This window comes from Hyla sarda, chromosome 3 (genome assembly GCF_029499605.1).
Source record: "Hyla sarda isolate aHylSar1 chromosome 3, aHylSar1.hap1, whole genome shotgun sequence".
NCBI classification, from domain to species: domain Eukaryota; kingdom Metazoa; phylum Chordata; class Amphibia; order Anura; family Hylidae; genus Hyla; species Hyla sarda.
The window spans coordinates 265,767,367-265,782,490 of record NC_079191.1 but is presented as its reverse complement, the minus strand read 5'-3'; the positions used below and the strand labels follow the sequence as shown (position 1 = coordinate 265,782,490).

At 37.2% G+C, this 15,124-nt stretch overlaps 1 protein-coding gene across 7 annotated transcripts in view; it reads right to left on the bottom strand.

Annotated features, from left to right (window-relative positions):
- Positions 1–14,898, bottom strand: part of EYA4 (EYA transcriptional coactivator and phosphatase 4) — a 401,807-nt gene extending 386,909 nt beyond the window's left edge. For all 7 annotated transcript variants that reach the window (XR_008891352.1, XM_056566571.1, XM_056566572.1 and 4 more), the window contains exon 1: positions 14,377–14,898. The gene's annotated coding sequence lies outside the window, so the exon portion shown is untranslated. The remainder of the gene's footprint in view (positions 1–14,376) is intronic.
- Positions 14,899–15,124: the final 226 nt, after the last annotated feature.

The following is a 15,124-nucleotide window of genomic DNA, read 5'->3' as shown; positions in this document are numbered from 1 at the left end:
ATGGAGCAACATTGATCAGTGTATGCAATCTAAAGATTGCATGGTATAGTCCCCTATGGGGCAAAAAAATTAAAAGTGTAAAACAAAAATATAAAAAAAAGTTAATAAAGTGAATAAGCCCCTCCCCTAATTAAAGTTTGAATCATCCCCCATTTCCCATTTTTTAAATAATATAATATAAAATAAGCATTCATTTGTGATATTGCCGCGTGCATAAATGTTAAAATATAAGATTAGTTAAACTGCACGGTCAATAGTGTACACGTAAAAAAAATACCACAGTCCAAAGTTGTGCATTTTTGGTCACTTCATATACCATAAATGTATGAAAAGCAATCAAAATGTCTCAAAACAAAAATGGTACAGATAAAAACTACAGACCATGGCACAAAAAATTATCCCTCATATAGCCCTGTATGCAGAAAAATAAAAAAGTTATAGGGGTAAGAAAATAAAAAAAAATTACAATACTAATTTTGGTGCATATAGTTATCAATTTTTAGCAAAATAAAATAAAACTTACATGAATTGGGTATCTTTGTAATCGTATGGACCTACCAAATAAAGATAAAGTGTCAATTTTGCCGAAAAGTGCACTGTGTAGAAATAGAAAATTGGCTGGGTCCTTAACAACGCGGGACGTATATTTACGTCCTGCGCAGGCTCCCGCAATATAATGTGGGGTCACGTGGTGACCCCGTGTCATATAAGGTCGGTCCCGGCGGGACCTGTGACAAAAACTGGACATCACTGATCGCGGTGATGTCCAATATTAACCCTTTAGACGCGGCGATCAAAGTTGATTGCTGCGTCTAAAGTGGAAGTAAAAGCGTTCCCAGTAGCTCAGTCAGGCTGATCGGTACCACCGTGGTGTCCCGATCAGCTGTACAGACAAGAGGAGGGTCCCTGAGATCCAGGCAGGAGCAGTCGAGCGCCAAAAACACTGATCAATGCTATGCTATGGCATAGCATTGATCGGTGTGGCCAATCAGTGTAATGCATGTTATAGTCCCCCTATGGTGGCTATAACATAGCAAAAAAAAAAGTGAAAAAGAAAAAGTTAATAAAGTTGATTTAACCCCTTCCCTAATAAAAATTTGAACCACCCCCTTTTCCCATTAAAAAAAAAACTGTAAATAAAAATAAATATAAACATATGTGGTATCGCAGCGTGCGTGAATGTCCGACCTATAAAAATATATCATTAATTAAACCACACGTTCAACAGCGTAAATGTAAAACAAAGTCCAAAATAGAGTATTTTTGGTAACTTTTAATACCATAAAAAAATGAATAAAAAGCAATCAAAAAGTCTGATCAAAACAATAATGGTACCAATAAAAACTTCAGATTACAGTGCAAAAAAGGAGCCCTCATAAATCCCATGCGGAAAAATAAAAAAGTTATAGGGGTCAGAAGAGGACATTTTTAAACATATTAATTTTCGTGCAAGTAGTTATGATTTTTTCCAGAAGTAATAATGAGAGGGTATGGCATTTTCGTTTTTTTTCTCAGTTTTGTCACATAATGATTTCTTCTTGTTTCGCCATAAATTTTTGGATAAAATGATTGATGTCATTACAAAGTAGAATTGGTGGCGCAAAAATAAAAAGCCATATGAGTCTGTAGGTGCAAAATTGAAAGGGTTATGAGTCCTTAAGAGGTTAAAGGGGTACTCCGCCGCACACATCTTATCCCCTATACAAATAGCGGCGGGAGCTTGCAGCTTCTGCGTTTGGGACGTCACACTACGCCCCCTAAATTAATGTTTATGGGAGGTGGGGGTGGCAGTCTGCATTGCCAGTCATCGGGCATGGAGTGGAGTTCGCTCTGTAACCCGAATGACAAATGACAGGGATGACGGCTCGGCGATTGCGGTGGTCCCCACCGGGACCCCCGTGATCTAACATCTTATCTCCTATCCTTTGGATAGAGGATAAGATGTGTGTGGCAGAGTACCCTTTTAAGGGGTAAAGACTCCTTCCATGGAAATTATGTTTAGCACCAAATGTTAACCATCAATACCGAGGTCCATTGTCAACTTTCAGAAATATCACAAATTTCTGTCCATAAAGACAGATTTCTGGGTTTTCTGAGGATGATTTCAGAAGTCTGATCACTTTTATCTCTGTGCTTAATGTAAAGATTTGGAGAACAATGAGAGTGATGCTGGGCCTAATGACATAGTCATTGGATGTGCTTCTTTGAACCAGTGGTCTAAATATCTGCAAATGGAAAAAAAAAACTAATTTTGGGCCTGACAGTCTCATGACTATATCCCAATCACCAAATCAGACCTAAGATATTTCCATCTGCAGAGGGAGATATAAAAAGTAAAAATGGATTTTTCCAGTTTGAGCTGGCCTATGTGGTGAACCAATTGATTCAGTGCAGGTAGCCCAAAGAGGAATCTTGGCTGTTATTACACTTTAACTTTTATCATGCACCTTATCTGCACCTAATGAAAGAATTAGAAATGAGCAAACTAAATCAGTCCGAACTTGGCTAAAATATTAATTTATTTTATGAGAAAAAATTAATTGATTGCATGAGGAAAAGTTTGATAAACATCTTTATTTGAGAAGATTTTTCAGACCCATCAAAATTCTGTGCCCTCCTGCCAAAGGTTGTGTTCAGTTTTAGAATGTGCCATCCATTTTTAAAGGTCTAGTCTTTTCTACATTTTATCATGTTATAACCACAGGATCAAATGTATTTTTTTGATATTATGTAATGGACCAACACAAAATAGTCCATCATTTGGAAGTGGGGGGAATTATGACAAGGATTCCAAAATTATTTTCAAATAAAAATCTGAAAAATTTTCACTGCATAGGGTCCACCTGTCTGCAACTTAATCTCAGTAAAAATATACCTATTATGTGAAGGCCTCATTATTTAACAAAGAAAAGCATGAAGACCAAGGAGCTCACCAAACAGGTCAGGGATAAAGTTGTGGAGAAGTAAAAAAGCACGGTTTGGTTATTAAAAAAAAATATCCCAAGCTTGGAATATCTCACAAAGCATGGAACTGACAAGCTGGAAAAGGAGAAAATTAACAATAGAAGCAACCAAGAGGTAATTCTGGTAATGCTGGAGGAGCTGCAAAGTACTCCCTAAATCTGTCCCTTATAGAGTGACCAGAAGAAAACAGATGTTAGACGTGAACCCACAATAAATCTAATTTGGAGTTTGCCTCAGGACATGTGGGAGACACAGCAAACATGTGAAAGAAGATGCTCTGGCCAGGTGAGACCAAATTGAAACTTTTTGGCTTTAGCACAAAGTGCTACATGTGGGCCAACACTGCTCATCACCCTGACTACAACAGCAGTTGCAGAGAAACTGATCAGAATTGATGGAAAGATGGATGGAGGCAATTACTGGGCAATCCTTGAAGAAAATCTGATGTGGTTTGCTAAACACTTTAGATCTTGACGGCGGTTCATCTGTCAGCAGGACAATGGGGGTATTCATCAAGAGTGGTGTAGGTGAATGTCCTTTTATCCCATTAATTCATGTGGTGGAAACTGTGTACCTGCACCAGATTTTTTACATGGTGCAGGGCAAATGATAAATCTGGTGCTGATCACATTTTTTACTTCAGTACAGCACTTTGTATGGTGATTCCTCTGCGACTTTATGTGTGACTTTTTCTCCCGTGCAACAAAATGTGCGGCTTTTTAATAATGCTGCTTACAGTCAGTTTTGTAAGACAAGTAAGGGCTGGTGTAGATTTGCACCTAATTTAGCACAGTTGCAAGAAAAGATGCAACAAACTAAAAAGTTGCACATCATAAATTCCTGACCACTGCATGATATCAACTGACTTGGTATGTTCCTTCTGAAAAACCTTCTAAAGCAAAAGTCGCAATGTAAAGTCTCAAAACAGCATCTGAGACAAACTGTGAGACAAATTTATACCACAAAACCAGGGTAAAACCAATGATGAATTCCCCCCAATGACCCTAAATATACAGCTAGTGCTACAATGGAATGTTTAGAGCAAAGCCATGTAAGTGTCCTAAAATTGCCCAGTCAAAGCCCATATATGAATCCAATGAAGAATATATGGCAAGACTTAAAAATTGCTGTTCACAGACAGTCTCCTTCCAATCTGATTCCATTTTGCCAAGAAGAATGTACAAACATTTGTGCAAAGCTGGTAGAGACATACAGCTGTAACTTCAGAAAAGGGTGGTTCTACTTAAAATTGACACTGGTGGGGAGGCTGTGAATACTAATGTAGTCAAAAGATTGAAAGATTGTTTGTATCACTGTTGAAGGTGTGGTGCACTTTCAAAGTACTACACATGTTGTGTTGATATACCTTAAGTGGTCCCAGCACTTAAGAAGAACTGACTATATTCTTAAAGTTTCACTGTTCTAAAGTTGGCCTCCAAAACTACATTAGTATTATGGGTCAGGAAAACTATTCTGGGTGTCTGGTCTGTTCTCTTTGGGCAGCATTAAAGGGGTATTTCAGGAAAAAAAAAATTTTTTTAATTTTTTTTTTAGATCTACTAGCTCCAGAAAGTTAAACAGATTTGTAAATTACTTCTATTAAAAAATCTTAATCCTTCCAATAATTATCAGCTACTGAAGTTAAGTTGTTCTTATCTGTCTGGAAACAGTGCTCTCTGCTGACATCTCTGCTTGTCTCGGGAGCTGCACAGAGCAGAATAGGTTTGCTATGGGAATTTGCTTCTACTCTGGACAGCTCCCGAGACATGTCATCAGAGAGCACTTAGACAGAAAAGAATGACTCAAATTCAGCAGCTCATAAGTACTGAAAGGAATAAGATTTTTTTTAACTGAAGTAATTTACAAATCTGTTTAACTTTCTGGAGCCAGTTGATATATAACAAAAAAAAAGTTTTTTTTCCTGGATAACCCTTTTAAAACTTACTTGGCCTCTTCAACTTTAAAGGGGTATTCCAGTTTTTTATTTTATTTAACTATGCTACACGGGCTGTACAGTTTGTGTAGTTCATAATATAGTGTCTGTACCTGTGTGTGACGGTTTTCTCACAATTCTTATGTTATTTTCATCCCAATATATATTTTTAACAGCATACAAAATGACTGTTGTCTCAGAATTTTCCCAGCTTGTAATGCGGTCGAGACCTGAATCACTAGTCAGCTGATGACAGGGAGCCTGTCTGCTTCAATGGGTGGAGAGATCACTTGGTGGGAGAGAGATCAATCTGCAACTAATGCAACAGCTGGAGTCACTCTAATTGAAAACCACAGCAAGTTTAGCTTTACTTAACAAATTTTTATTTTTCACGAGTTTGGAATAAACTCATGAAAATATCTATCCTAGATGTATTGCTGCACCCTCACAGGTTTGGTGTCCTTTTTTTATGGAGATCCATTGGATTATTTAATTGTCTAATAAGTGCATGTTTTTTCCTGTCCTAATAGGGTAAGAATGCTTCATAACCCTTCTGTAACAATATGGAAAACAGAAACTTTCATTTGTCTTCTGGCATGTGTTCTAAGTTTTACAGTTTTTCTTTTTCAAATTTAGAAATCATAAATTTTTAGGTAAGCCAATTTGCAGAAAACATTAAAAATTAAGGATAATCTAAAAATAGTACATAATGCAGTTAAGCTTTGTTCATGGTTTATGTTCTGCCTCTGGGCTGTTGGAAAGAAACATTTTGAGCAAATTTCAACTGTATGCTTTGCTCTTGACCTGGCACTTAGACACTAAATCTGAAAATTATTTTGCCCCTTCCCAAGCATGATACTGAGACACAGAGGGAGGTGGTTTTTAGGTTGTTATTTTTTGCAAGACTTTACAATGTCACCATCTGTTTAGCCATTTGTTTTCCAATTGCTGCATGTCAAAAATAAAATGGTATTTCTAATAACTTTTTTTGTATTTGCGTATAGAACTTCAATTAAATCCATTAAGCATTGTCATATCTATAGGAGGCAAAGGATCCTCTGCCATGTAAGAAAAAGTATTATAAATGGCACATGATAGGTTTAGGCCTTGAGCCAGATTCTGCCCTTTGGACCAGGAGTCTTAAGGGGTACTTTTTTTTCAAATCAATTGGTGCCAGAAAGTTACAAAGATTAGTACATTACTTATATATGAAAATCTTAATCCTTCCAGTACATATCAGCTGCTGTATGCTCCAGAGGAAGTAGAGTTGTTCTTTTCTATCTGACCACAATCACAGTCACCTCTTTGCTGACACCTCTGTCCATGTCATGAACTGTCCAGAGCAGGTGATGTTTGCTATGAGGATTTACTCCTACTCTGAACAGTTCCTGAAAGAGACAACTCTACATCTTCTGGAGTATACAGCAGCTGATAAGTACTGGAAGAATTAAGATTTAATAATAGACGTAATTTACAAGTTTGTTTAACTTTTTGGAACCAGTAGATTTAAAAAAAAAAAAAAAAAAAACTGTTTTCTACCTTTAATGGGGTATTCCAGCATTTTGTTAAAAAAAATAACATGCTGCTGCGGTAGGGGAAAAATAGGAAAATAAAGATTATCCCCCACTGGTCCTCTGTAGCTCAGTAGCTGATATGGGGCCCTTGGAGAAAGTTGGCCTGATTGACATTTTCTATTGGTAAGAAACTATGCATAACTCCTCTCTAAGAAACTCCACTGTCAGCAAACTAATATAGGGGATCGTGGAAAATAACGCCAGACCTTTCTGTCCTGGGGGCAAAATCAGATGCTGTAATAGATTTTGATATTTGCTATGATTCCCCCTTTTTTCTTCTGTATGTTGTTCCCTGTAAAAGACCATTATAGTACTAATGTTTCTCTTTTTAGATTAACTATGAAATGCAAATGAGAGAGTCTGAGACTCCTCCGCACTAACAATTCTCCCATCTTATCTTTCCTAGTGATGTCCCAATGCACTTCTCTGAAGTCAGCAGTACAAGTAGGAAATAACTGTAATCATAATATCACATTGCAGCCACATAGGGGTTAGGGCTGATGCCATGATCTGCTCATGGTTTTCACTGAAGTCATAGACGGACATTTATCATTGTTGCTTTGGTAAGCAAGCTCTGTAGGCATTTTTTTCTCGCTTTGGTTCTGCTTATGTGTGACATATTTATCATACTATCACAGGGGGTTGATAAATTTGGCTCACATAAGCAAAAAAAATAAATTATTTTAGAATACCATTTTTTTAGCACACATAAGAAAAAAACTATAAATGACTTCAGAACACGCAGTTGTGGAAAAAAAATGTGTGATATTTATGTGTGTTTATAAAATTGTTTTACCACTTTTTCCTCTTAAATGTACTAACCCATGTTTTTTCTCATTTCAGATCCGTGTACTACTTCAGATTTGGGGAACTACGATGACCAGCTTTTATTTTTTGTTTAATATTAATAAAATGGTTACCAAGGACTTGTGGGGGGAGTGTTTTTTAAAATAAAAGTTTTATAAATGCGTTGTGTTTTTTTATTTACTTTACATGCTTAGTAGTGGAAGCCATCTTATAGACAGAGTCCATTACTAATCCAGGCTTATCATTAGCCCAAAAAACAGCTAGCACTCACCCCCAATTATTACCTCGGTACCCAAGGCCACAGAGGTGCCAGGAAGAGCCGGTACTAACAGGCCCGGAGCATCAAAAATGGCGCTCCTAGGCGGTAACAGGCTGGTGTTATTTAGACTGGGGAGGGTCAGTAACAATGGTGCTCCCCCCCTGGTAACTTCAGGCTGTTGCTACTTGGTTGGTATCTGTCTGAGAATAAATATTGGGGGAATTTCACTCGTTTTTGGTATAAATAATTAAATATTTCTTTAAAATGCATAGGGTTCCCCCTATTTTTATTCTCAGCTAGATACCAACCAAGCAGCAACAGCCTGACATTACCAGGGTGGGCGAGGACCATTGTTACTGGCCCTCCCCAGCCTAAATAACACCAGCCTGTTACCGCCTAGGCCCAGGAGCGCCATTTTTGATGCTCTGGGTCTGTTGGTACCGGCTCTTCCTGGCACCCCTGTGGCGGTGGGTGCCGGGGTAATAATTGGTGGTTAGCGATAGCTATTTTTGGGGCTTCTGCTAAGCCTGGCTTAGTAATGGACTCCATCTATACGACAGCTTCCACTACTAAGCCTGCAAAGTAAATAAAAAAAAACACAACATTTTATTAACATAATAAAAAACGTTGGTCATCGTAGAAGTCCATTGAATCCAAAGTAGTCCACAGGATATGTTGATCTGAAATGAGAAGAAAAAAACACAGTATATAGGTTAGTACATTTATTGTCACCCGCTTGCACATCTCCTGCCACCCCCGCGCAGCACGACTACAGCTCCCAGCATGTCCGTAAAGGAATGCTGGGAGTTGTAGTCCTGTAGCACGAGCAAGAGATGATCAGGCGGGTGACAAATTTGTCACCCGCCCACACATCTTACGCCCGTCCACACTACTACAACTCCCAGCATGTCCTTATTGTAAGGGCATGATGGGAGTTGTAGTCCTGCAGCGCGGGCCGGAGAAGTGTGGGCGGGTGACAAACTTATCACCCACCCGCACATCTTCCGCCCGCCCACTCCGCACCACTACAACTCCCAGCTTGTTCTTACAAGAAAGACATGCTTTGAGTTGTAGTCCCTCAGCACGGGCAGGGGACAAGGAAGCCAGGGAAGCGGGTGGCTTGTGCTCCGCTCCCTGGCTTCCCAGCGGTGAAAATACGGCACTGTAATTTCTGTGCTGTAATTTCATATTCCTGTCGGCTTGCTCTGCTCCGGCCACTTGACCGCATCTATCGCCTGGCCGCTAACTGTTGTAATTATAACTCCCAGCATGTCCTCACTGTAAGGGCATGTTGAGAGCTGTAGTTCTGCAACAGCTAGCGGCCAGGTGATAGATGCAGGTGTATGGCCATGGAGCAGAGCTGTGCAAAAAGTCGCAACTGCGACTTTTTGTGGGACTTTTTAAGAGTGCTGTCAAAAGCAAGTTTGCAAGCCAGGTCTGACCTTGCGACTATTTTTGCTTACGTGCGACTTTTGCACTTGATAAATTACAAAGCCCTGATTTATTTTTATGATTCTGTACTATTTAATACATATCTTAGACATAACATGGGAGTAACTACAAGGCCAGAAGGCATAGCAGGTGCTGTAGGGCCCAGTAAGAGGTTAAGTGCAGTTACAGATAGTAATGGATGATGGAAGCCACAGAAAAGGAAAATGAGTATAGATCACTGGGAAACCGAGAAAAGTTGGAAACAACATGTGGTACAGTATTAAGACCAAAATAATCATATATCGTCTGATGAAGTGGAGATCCTTTTCAAGTTTTGTTATATGCCAAATGGTTTCTTGTTTCACCACTGGACAGGATTTTTTTCAAAATGCTAAAATATTTGCTTAAAAATTCAGTTTATTAGCAACCCTTATATACCCCCTTCCCATCCAGATCCATAGTCATAGTGTAATATTGCTATCATATTACTCTTTTAAGTAGACTATATGGGGGGGGGGGGGGGGGTTCAAAACCTGTTTAGAGGAAAAGTTGCTGAGTTGCCCATAGCAACCAATCAGATCCCTTCTTTCATTTTTTACAGGCCTTTTCAAAAATGAAAGAAGTGATCTGATTGGTTGCTATGGGCAACTCTGCAACATTTTATAGAGAGGTTTTGATAAATCTTCCCCTATGTCCATAGATTTTTTTTCTGTACTTACACCCAAAAGTGCAAAATCATAGAAAATTCCTATCGGAACAGTGCAAAAAACTACCCCAGGTAATACTCGATATGGATACCAATGTCATTATTTTTGTTACATGTAAATGATCTGTAGGATACACTTTACGCCTCTAACAAGCACTCACACGGGTGTATAGTAGCTCACACCAGTCTGTCGCACTTCATTATCAGCAGCGATAGTCACTATAGGTCACTTATATGTTATGGAAAATTGCAGCTTTTCCAGGGTTTTTTTTCCAGTCACTTGTAAAAGAAATATTAGCAACTTAAGTGAGCATATAGTCAGTGTAAAAAAAGAAAGAGAAGTATACGAATACATTATATTTAAAAAAAAGTGTGAACAATATATAGGAATGTTCTAACTTTTTTAATTAATTTATTTATTTATTCATTTTTTTTTTTTTTGGGGGGGGGGGGGGCACTAAACAAATAATTTAAAACTATGTTGAAATGAATGAGGGTGTACTTTCCCTTAGTTTCCCTTTACAGATGTTCTTTTATCATTACTTGTATTATTTATTCCCAATACTGACACATTCTTAATATCAACATACATATTTGATTTCCATAAGTTATAGAAGAAATCTTCTCCCTTTCTCTCTCTCTTTCTCTCTATTGTAATTTGTATCCATTGATCTAAGCAAACATCGCACATTTTTTCAAGCCACATGCTTCTGAATGATACGACTACAGTGTTACAAATTCAATGTATTAAAAACATATGTAGTGAGGAAGTTTTTAATGTAGCAGGGCTGGATTTTTTTTTTTTTTGACACTTACTGTGTCATCATATGTTATCGGTAGTTGTCAACAGAACACCAGGCAGCATTGTTATCGTGCCCCCAAAAATTTTTGTTAAAAGACACATTCATCTCTACAACAAATGTGAACTCTGGTTTCATAGTCTCAATCCCATGTATAATACCATGGTCTACAGTTTGCTGAACAATAACCCTGAGTTTCATAACCCTGTACCCAGTGGAGAAAGATGTTAACACACATACACCTCTAGTTATTGTTAAATTAGGAGGCGACATCATAGTAGTCCGTGAGTATTAAACAAACTATACATTATCCACTATATATCTAGGTACTGTACAATGCATATCAGGATCCTAAATAGATTTCTGTATCTATAAAAGCAAATTAACATTAAAACGTAGATTTTCTGAAAAGTATTTGCCAATCAAAATACCGAGCTGTTCGCAGATAGTATTCTAGTATGTTCACCTACATTAATAATGTTTATTTTTCATAAGCTCTTTTCCTTTGCACTTCAACAGTAGTAAAATATTTTACTTCATCGGCAAAACCATGCCCTGAAATCTCTGGGGCAACAGGGCCATGCCAATGCTGAAAGGTTTCAAATATCAAACTGTGCTATTCTGTCAGGGTCTCTGCGATCAATTAGCACATTTCAATGACATGAAAGGTTACAGTCAGGCTCATTTCTATCACATCCCTTGTGACAAAATGTGGTGTAAAGAGTGCACTGAGCCCCTGAGAGGCAGCACAGATGAAGAGAATTGTCTCTAAAAACTTTTTTTAAATATTAGCCTCATTTTTGTTTATTTTACAGTTTTTCAGATTTAGAAACCATAACATGAGAGGCGCAGAAAGCGCTACCAAGTGTTCTTCAATGCTTGCATTGATGTAAGAAAAGAATTATTTAGACTAAGGGACTATATGTCAGCGTTTTCTTAAAGGCTTTCATAAAGAAATTTTATTTCAACGAGAATGGAAAAAATTAGCAACAGTATTATGTATAAAATATAAAAATAACTGAAAGGATTCTAAACCTATATGGCTCTACATTAGCATGTATTAGCAAGTAGCCACCATTTAGACAACAATATAGCTGCATACTTTATAATAGTGACACTAAATAACATAAATACAGTATAGGAACAGGTATTATGCAAATAATTGGTGTAGAAATACTGAGGCCTGTGAATAAAGAATAGTAAATATGGTTGCTATCAATGAGTATAAAGAAGATTCTGGCAAAGCAATAAACATAATAAAACATAGCACTTTAATAAAGAATTCACCAACCATGTATGAATGTTTGATTATCTATAATAATGTTAATAATCTGCTCCATTACAATTCAAAGACCGGGCAACAAAGAGCTTATAAATAACTCATGTTATACATGTTACATGCATTGAAAAGTGGTGAAAAAACAGTCACATTAAAACTCCAAGAAATTTACTTGAAACGTTTCTAGACAACAGCATGTTTTAATCGAGACACGAAATGGCCTCACAAAAACCATTATAGAAGCAGCTAGAACCTCACGTATTCTGCTTCATTGGGAAATCCTCCCTGTTTAGTTCTTCATGTTGCAATCTGAAATATTTACAACCAGACAGTGCCTAATTTTAGTTTTTAAGTGCTCTACCAGTTCTATGAAATACGATCAGCAGCTGCAACATAGAGGTATGCTGAATGCATCACAGCTATTCATGCATCATACAGAATGAGACAATCTCTCTCTGACGAACAGGCCATTCTGATCCTCAGCATGAACCTTGAACATTTACTGACACTTGCACTTTATAGCTTAATTCCAAAGTCATCTTTATAATGTACAATATGTGACATTGCCACTAAAGCCAAAGTTTATATGAAATCAGTAACAATTATATAAAATAAACCGTTCCAGGTTCTGTAGTACAAAGAAATTGTTCTAATGTTACAAAAATAACATTATGATATTAGCTACAATTTGAGTTTGTATTATATACATTCTGTATTGCATCTGTACATAAAATAAACTATATAAAATATACCAAATTGAAAGACTGTAGATTGCATAACACGTCACTAGAATCCATAATGTATTTGCATGTGTGTAAAATGTGTACCTTACTTTACAACCATTTTTCAAGAACAGACAGTTTTTGTGCAAGCGGCATATTACATATTGCAAGTGCAACATAAAGGGCAAAATATTATTAAATGCAAAATTGTAATCTAACAAAGAATTAAAGAAGATGCTTACGTATAGAAAACAATTATATTGTTTTTTGTAAAATAATCATTTCACAAGAGTAAAATAATTGGAACGGCTAATTTCACTAATGAACAGATAGATTGATTTAATAATTGTACAATACTGCAATGTAACAGCCTAATATTATCAATGTGTTCCCTATTCTTGTCTGTGGCTCAGTATATAACTTTATATAAGTATCTATTTTTAATATTGGGTGTGCATATATATATATATATATATATATATATATATATATATATACATTTTTTTTATTATTGATGTATGCTTTATTTGTTGTTTGTATTACGACTTTTAATTTTACTGTCATTATTATTGTTATCATGTGTGACGTAACTGGAAATGGAAATCACATTTATTTATACATTTGAATTATATATTTTTAAACACTCTGGAAATAAAGTACATGTTGTTTCTACAAATACTTAAAAACTGCATTTGTGTATTTGCAAGGAATTTATTGATAACTTGTTTTTCTTATAGGTGAACGTACAATGGTGTGAACGAGGAAAAGTGTTAAGTATTTAGGGCCAATGTGTGAAATTCAAGCCAAAGCATTTTTCCTAGGGTATCAGGTTTTTCAGTGTTAAGAAAGACGGCCAGATCGGCAAACATATGGCCAAGAGCCCATTTGGTTTGAAAACAGAGAATCTTGTTGCCTTCACACTGATCAAATGCAAACACATACACACACTGGCTCCACGTGGAGCTGTCTTCATACCAAAACACAAGAGCCAGCAAGAGTGCATGGTGTCTCTATCAGGGAAGAGGAAGCATCAGACATATAGTAAAGAACATACAAAACTGGACAAAATCATATTGACATGTCATTTTTAAAAATTGGATTACATAACTTTCTATTACATTATTAACATTAATGGAGGTACTAAATAAAATACTAAAAATTGTACATATTCTATGATTGTATATATATTATATATAATTTAAAAAGCAGCAAAGTTCATCATCTCACCCCTAGATGCCAGATATCCGCTCCCAGATCGGTGTGACCCAACACCAGCAGCAATATGTAAAAGAAGGATGAATCCAGCGCAGAATCCAATCCACTTCTTTCTGTACCTGTATCTGTTGATGCTTTAATAAAGAAGTGGATTGCACGAGTTCTGCATTGGATTCATCCTTCCTTTACACATTAAATATAATATATATATATATATATTTTTTTTTTACATGCACCATATCATGCTAGTACTACTTGATCATGTATGTATTCATATATATATAATTATATCCATTGAACTGAAACTGAACCTATATATATTAAACCTATAAGGTACATGATAACTTCCAAAAAATTCTATTTAGCATAATAACAATTTTGTCAATGATCTCTTGTATTAAGGCGATAAAGCAATGTGGAAAGAAAGCAGAATGCTACAGTGGGGAATACAATATGCAATACTGTGATTATAAAAAAAAGTGAGAACACAGGAGGCAGAGATGATCACAAACAAACAGAACACCTCCCCCTAAAACTTTCCTTCTTGACATAAGGAGGCTCCTTGCCTTGATTCTGTCACTGATTGATCCCTTAACCCACACACCACCCAGAACTGGTGATCTGATAGCAACCACCACATTTTCAGGTTTTCTTCTGCTGGAAAGGAACTAGATAGAATAACTCACCTTCTGTTGCACTCCTGCTACCTTATCCTTGCTCCTCCTGACAGTTACTGGAGGTGGCTCCTTGAAGATCAAGTCCCCACTACTGAGAGTGACTGTCCCCTACACAACTTCAGATCACATAAGCAGTCAGAAGAGCAACAGCTCCAGTGCTCCTTCAGCAGCCCTTACGTATTCGCTTCAAGAAGAATGAACAACATAAAGTCACCAGAAGGATAGAGACAATTGTAGTGACAATCCCACATGAAATGCTGCTCAGCACAGAGGTGCTTTTGCCGGTGTTGACGACTCTGAGCTCATGTTGGTCTTCAGAAAAGATAGCTGTGGGTTGTCATTGGCTCCTTCCCTGTGTGTAGCATGTGTTTAAGTAGAGTCATTCCTTCTGGTCAGCTCCACACTGGTGTTTTTTCTTCCCACACAGAGTCTGAGTGCAGCAGACACACAGTACAAGTCCTCAGGAATTCTCTCACCCTCCTTCCCCCTTTCTGATTCTCTTTCTACTGATAGTCTCTCACATTACCAGCTTGTGACAGTGCACAGCTCTCTGCCCTGCTCTGTATGCTGCTATATGCTCATGTGTGTGCTCACATCTGCATCCGTGTGATACAAAAATTCATTTTATCTACATACGTTGTGGTAGAACATTTACCTTACGTTTTTCTCCACTAGATGCCAGTGCTTAAATGGAAATAAAGTTCAGGCTGGAGTATAAATTCTGTATGATACACGTCCTGAAAGTACATTTACTTTG